Source organism: Magnolia sinica, chromosome 15 (genome assembly GCF_029962835.1).
Source record: "Magnolia sinica isolate HGM2019 chromosome 15, MsV1, whole genome shotgun sequence".
NCBI lineage: Eukaryota > Viridiplantae > Streptophyta > Magnoliopsida > Magnoliales > Magnoliaceae > Magnolia > Magnolia sinica.
Window position 1 is genome coordinate 13,616,847 of NC_080587.1, and position 6,946 is coordinate 13,623,792.

Sequence of the window (6,946 nt, forward strand, 5' to 3'; positions counted from 1 at the left end):
AGAGGGAAAGGGAGAGCGAGAGGAAGAGTAAGCGCGCAGAGAGGGAGAGGCAGGGAGAGATCGAGAGATCGAGAGAGAGAGAGAGAGAGAGCGTCGGGAGGGGAGAAAAAAGGGTTAGGTTTTTGGTACGTACGGTATTTATACCCGATCACTGACCGACGCCTAATTTGAATTAGCGCCGGTAAACTAGAGACGCACATTGTCGGCTAAGCCGGCTTTTGTTGTAGTGGAACTACTACTACTGCTTTGGATGACGTCATTCTTATTTATATCCTTGTCTTCCCACACATTCATTTTAAGATTCTCATTTCTGCCTATGCTGCCTTCTAATCACCAAACAATTTGCCCCATGTAACACTATAGGCCGAGTTCCCTATTTGTTATGAATAAGAACTTCCCTATTCAGAACTTAGTTTGTAGATGTGGGGCCCATAGTTGGTCTATCCAAGCCATTGATTTGAAGGCCCTCATCATGGATGGACCCTTCCCCAAAATCTCCGAAGATCGTAGCCATCATCTTTCCTCCATTGAATGTGGTTTGTTCGTGCATTTCCTTTTAATCATGTATTTGCATGCCAACAATGGGAAGGATTGGAGTTGAGCAATTGAGAGGATATTCTGGGAATGGTACATCCATGACGAGGGCCACCAGATAAATGGCTTGGATGGACCAGCCATCGGCCCCACATGTACAAACTAAGTTGGGAACGAATATGGAACTTAGCCTCTATAGCACAGTAAGTTTTGTCTCATGATATTTTCACGTAAGTTTCATGGGCATGCGACAATCACATAACATCCTAGAGGCACTTCATCCACCATGCTCTAATTCTATGGAAAATCCTTGTTGATTTCCTCATCCTCTTTAATTGTAGAGATAAGTTAATGAAACAAATTGCTTTGATGGATCATCATCGACTCCAGCTTGCTAAAGCTTGGACCCTTCGAGCTTGGCTGAAGAGAGTCAGCTCAGCCAAATTATGAGTTGATTAGTGAATTTCGAACGTTAATTGGCAATCGCCAACCTTCATGTTTCAAGGTTCATTTTTTAGGCATTGTGGATTTTTATTTTTACGTTCCTTGTGGCTGATTCTTAAGTTCTTTTATTGAAATAGAAATTTGTTTGATCGCTTGGTTTCTTCTAGCCTTCCCATCTACATGCCAGCACATGTGCCACTGTCGTACATGCATGAGATCCAGTGGTCCATCAGGTAGGACTCGTGCATGTAGATTTAGTAGCCAAAAGATCAGGCTGGCAAATTGGCACTGGTGGAAGGTATTGGTGCCGGTGGAAATCATATTCATGGGACTAAGTTGTTTATAGCTGCGGGCCCACCAGATGAGCAAGGCAGTCTACTTTTTGGACCGGGGCATTTAGACAGTTTAGCCCAACAGGTGGAAGGTATTGGGTTTTCGCCACACGTGCCAGCGTGTAGATGGCTGGGCTATACACGCCTAACAATAGAAAGCCTTTTCTGGGAGATCGCCACACGAGCCGACCCCAATTAGTTAGGATAGGGCTTAGATGACAACGACGATGATGGTGAAATCTTGCGTCATGATTCATTATATTGTTTCTGATATTTGGAAAACCCATGTGGCATTATAATCAAAGGCGAAACTATACATTTTGGGTTTTAAAATTCCCAATTGATGATTCTATGCATGATTTCCTGAAAGGTGAGAAATAAAGATATGAACTGGTAGCTTCCCGAATGGCATTCAGAACCCCGCTGAGCTCGAGAAAAGCATCAATATGATCCCGGGCGTAGTTGAAAATGGTAGGTTGCAAGTTTTGCACTCCCAACTTGGTTCATTTCTACCTTACTGCAAATTTTGTTAAATGTATATGTCATCGAATTCGCATTCAAATGTATCGAATTCACGTTCAAATGCCTACATGCATGCATGTATCCAACTACACATGTTACTGCAACTTGAGCCGGTTGGGTTGGGTCGAGGGTCAACCCAAGCCCAACCCGACCTGATTTCCAACCCAAGGTGCCCAACCCCAAGTCATACCTGACACAAATACATCTAATCAATTCCCAATCTGTCCCGAATTTGCTCAACCTAAATTCAAATTGGATTGGAATTTTTCATCCTGAACCCAACCTGAGGAACTTGACAATCCGACTTGAATTCAGGTTGGGTCACTCAGGTTCACGTTGGCCCAAACCAAGTTGCAGCCCTATACACACATGCAAGTACACGGCCAAAATATGCATGTTTCATTGCCTGAAGTAGATATCTAAATGCAAACATGCACGCATTTTCTCTCACTCATCCAAGTATCGAATGCATCTAGGCCTTCGTATACATGATCGAGCACACATTCAAATTCCTACATGGATGCATGCATCCAAGTACAGGCGTAACAATACACATGCATGTACATATCCAAAACATAATGCATGCCTCACATGAGGTGCATGTACTCGTCACAGCGCGTTCATCACTATTGACAGGCACATACTCTAGTAGCTAATTCCGTTTTATTTGGGCCGAAATATTTCGTACAGGTCATGAAACTATAATGGATGATATTACCGATGCATGTCACGGCCAGTTTCAGCCAAATCCACAACCATGGATTCTGGTGTGATTGTTTGGAAAAGAAATTGGAAATTCTTTTCCAACCATTTCTTTGGCCAGAAAATGGGACCCCACAGCTGAAAACAGTTCCTTTTTAAAAAAAAATTAAAATTCTGATTATTATTTTTTTAAATTATTCGGGACCTCTCAAAGAGAGATGAGTCCTCCAAAAATAGGTGTATGCCACCTTGAGTGGCGAGCACTAGTGTTCAAAATATTGGTATCACGTTACATATCGCACCCTTGAGATACGGATATGTATAGGCTATCGCATGGGATATATCGGTTGTATCGCGTAATGTATCGTTGTTGTTGGAAACATGGGAAAACATTGGGAAGTTAGTCAATTTTTTCAATAAAACTTCAATGATTGTTAAAAAAGACATCAATGCATACTTATAAATCAAATTTTTTTTTTTTTTTTTTTAAGTGCACATAATAGGTTTTCTTCGTATGAGATCCTAATCCATGTGATGTCTAACTGAATTGATGCTATTATATTCAAAGTCTATTCATATAATTTAAAATGTGTAGAAACATAAGTAATATATTCAAAAGTAAAAGAATAATCACTAGATTAAGTTGCATGCATGTTTGATTTTATGTTTAGATACAGATTGCAACTAATTTGTGAGAAATTGGGAAATTTTGATTTTTTTTTAATTTTCTATAATTCGGCCCATCTCCTCCAAAACTCGAAATCGAAGCTTTCAATCCATGATTTTTCATGTAAAACATGAAAATAATGGATTTGTAATAATTTGACACTAATTTAATATGATTTACAGAAAGGAAAAAAAAAATGATCGAAAGTCGAAAATGCTCGCCAGATCGAACATGTGAGATATATCTCACTACTTGTGCGTTTTGTATCGCACAAGTAAGATACAAGATATATCATGGGATATACTGGCCGATGTTGTCAATACTTAAAACATTGCCCTTAAGTTTGATTGCCCTTAAGTTTGATTGGTACATGGCGATCACATACAACTCTAGATGCACATCTCAACTTTGTCCACCCAGTCAAAATTCTCTCAGTAACATCCGTCTTAGTGTCTCCACTCTTATGAATTATCAACCAATATGTTAAAAATGCTCATTTTGGGTTACTTCTTGGTCAAGCACATAGTATCCTTCGCTTTCTGCTCACCATCTCTCTACACATGTACCATATTGAATTGGGTTTCGTATCTTATTTGAGTGCCTTTATATGCAGGCATTGTTTCCAGTATCGCAACGTCCGTGCTGGTTGCCCTGCAAGATGGAGATGATGTCACGGTGATGGATCTGTCGGAATTTGTAAAGGTTGTCATCAACTAGACAGGCGTGACTCATGAGGATCTGTTGGAATTTGTAGAAATTGTCAACAGCTAGATAGACGTGACTTTTAGTTAGATTTCTCATTGTAGATTGGGCTTGCTAGTTAGACAGATGAGATTTTTACTTAGTAGATTGAAATTTCTTAGATATGGAATTTTGTAACTCTTGAGATTGAGCAGAATAAAAAGGCCCAGTAATACATGGCGTAGTAAGAGTACTTTCGGCCCTAGTGTTGTATGTATATTAAGTGTGGATATACAATCTCTCTCTCTCTCTCTCTCTCTCTCTCTCTCTCTCTCTCTCTCCTCTTCCTTCCATACCTTGTTGTGTTTTTTAGAATAAAAATAAAAGTTATTTTTAGAAAGTAAATAAATATATTAATTATTTAAATTTTCCATAAATAGTGTGTATAGCCAGTTGGTAAGAGAAGGAGTTTTTGCTTATGCAACCAGGGTTCAAATCTCCTCGAGGACGGTGCGAAACCGTCCGCGCATGGTGTGGGCTATACGGCTGCTTGGGCGCTTTATTAGGTGCACTTAGCACTTCGCATCGCCACAAGGAGCAATAAGAGCCTTAATCTTTTTGGCATACGGTTCAAATTTTTTGGGTCATGGTACCTTGATGTTTTATTACCTTTTTTTGTTAATTTAGAGTAATTGTGACATGATTGTACATGTGGCACCTATGTCATGTGTCACTTATATAGATACAGTTTTTCTTGTTGGATAATTGCTCTGTCTGAATGGGTACAGAAATAACTATCATAGGACAAAGAGTCATGTCCTTTCATGGAAAGCAATTATTTGCTGTGAATGAGTATGGATTTCTTGAAGAGACACTTTAGCACCTATTCAGGAAGAAATCCATAACCTTTCAATTGATATAAATTCTGGATACTATAATCCAGAAGATAATACTCTTAATCCTTGAGATTATATTATCTTCTGTGCAATTACTCTCGATCTGATCTCTTGCTGAATTTTTTCTGAACGTCTTAAGGCATATCGGTGTCAAAACTAGAGATCTGTTCAACACTTAAATGTGTAAATTTTTGTGTTGAAAATCGGATTGAGAATTCATTGTATCCTGAAGACAATTTGCAGATTTCCTTCGTTTGCACTTGCTGGAAATTCTAGAAAAAGGGCAGCAAATCTGTCTTGAGAAATTGACTGTTCAAGTCGAGCCTTAAACCTGATAGATCTGATCATTTCGTTATCATTTTCTTCTATCCTCCGTTGTGTACAAGAAACTCTTATATTTCTAACAGACCTGGTTTAATCAGGGTTGGATCTTGTCGTGACTGTGTGTATTTGGAATCCAACCTGTCCAGAGGGATCGCCCAGCCATGAAATATGAACCGCCAAAAACTCAGGTTGATCCAACCATCACTTATGACACCTCATGAATTTGGAGGTTTTTTGGATGGTTGTCCATTGTTTTCAAGAGGTGGGACCCACCATGTTGTGAATATGCCCGTTAATCCGTGAGTTATCAGTTATGTAAAACCCACGCAAAATGATGGGATGCCCGAAAATCAGGCCTATAAAATTATTAGGTGAGCCATGGCGTTGAAAACAATGGACAACTATCCAAAAACCTCCAAATTTGCGTGGTAGCCCATTTGATTCGTAGATCTTTCGATCAAAACTTTCACATGAAAAAGTCCAAATATTGGTCAATTGAAATCTTCGATTCTAAGAGATTTTGGGGGCATTCTCCTTCTACCATGGGCTCGAGATACAAATGGTCTAGATTGCCAAACCATAGAAAATTAGTGTATACTGTTTGAAAAATGTGGGCCACCTAAATTCTTGATTTAAAAAAAATGAAGTTTAACAATGCCAACCACTCTCCATCTCCATCTATATGTCGGGCCCACCTTGATGTGTTAGAGATCTGAACCGTACTTCTTCGGCAGTGCCGTGTCCAAGAAATGGGACGCCCCAAAATTGGAAGTGATTTGCCTGTCACCGAGTTCCAAGAATCCCCTGTAATCCCTCAAGTGGTGCATTGAAAATGCATTGTAGGTGTGCATTATCAGATGTGGGCCCACATGATTTTGGTGATTCCCTACATAAAGTGATGATTTTACTTGTGTCAATGTGGGCCTCTTATGCGACACACAAACGCCGTCCATCTCGTGTTTCATTGCACCATGTTAGGGGTTATAAAATCACTAATCTCACCCGAGTTCTAGTGGGCCCCACACAGAAACCAACATAGCATCCCCTCTCCATTGTTGCCTATAGTGGGCCCAACTAAGTTACGAATCTGGCTAGTTTTGGGATATGGGCCTAACAGCATGGGGTGCACCTTATGGACGTTCGACATGGGCCTAACAGCATGGAGTATTTCCTCAAACATTTTCATTTATTTTTAAATTTTACATTTCTTGAGTCTTTATTATTAAATTGGGTTTTTATTACTTTTGAATCTTTATATGAAACTATTAAATTGATTAACATGTCCTGTCGTCATTTCCATCAGCTGAGATGATTAGCAGAACATCTGGACTGTGGATCAAATTCGATCATAGATCAAATGCTCTATTGGTGCACCGAATGTAAGATGACCATCATCTCAGCGGATCAGAGCATTTCTTGAATATTTCCTCTTATTATTGTATTACATTTTTTATTTCTTTCAATCTTCGTATGAAACAATTGGATTAATTAATAACATGTTCTGTCGTGATTTCCATCTATAACTGTAAATTTTTTATATGTGATTTCTTAAAATCATGATTTTTCAACATGCAATTTTTCAGTAAAGCGCATGTACATGCCATGTAGAAGGTACGAGAAACGGATCGGCTACTACCTTGCCACTAGCCCAGTGTCATTCTAACACAGCCAGTCTAGCACGTACATGAGCTTTTTGTAGCAAAACTCGACCCCTTGAAATATGATGATTCTCTTATGTATGCATATATTAGAATGGCATGTAGTCAAAATTCAATCTCATTTGTAGTAAGCATTTGCAAGTTGTAAGTTTTATTTCTTAATAATGCATTTCGAAATGGGGCTGT

At 39.2% G+C, this 6,946-nt stretch overlaps 1 long non-coding RNA gene across 1 annotated transcript; it reads left to right on the top strand.

Moving 5' to 3' along the window:
* The first annotated feature begins 533 nt into the window (after positions 1–533).
* Positions 534–4,135, top strand: LOC131227822 (uncharacterized). Its single transcript, XR_009162518.1, has 3 exons — positions 534–1,039; positions 1,708–1,781; positions 3,815–4,135. It is a non-coding gene; the product is annotated as an uncharacterized LOC131227822 (long non-coding RNA).
* Positions 4,136–6,946: the final 2,811 nt, after the last annotated feature.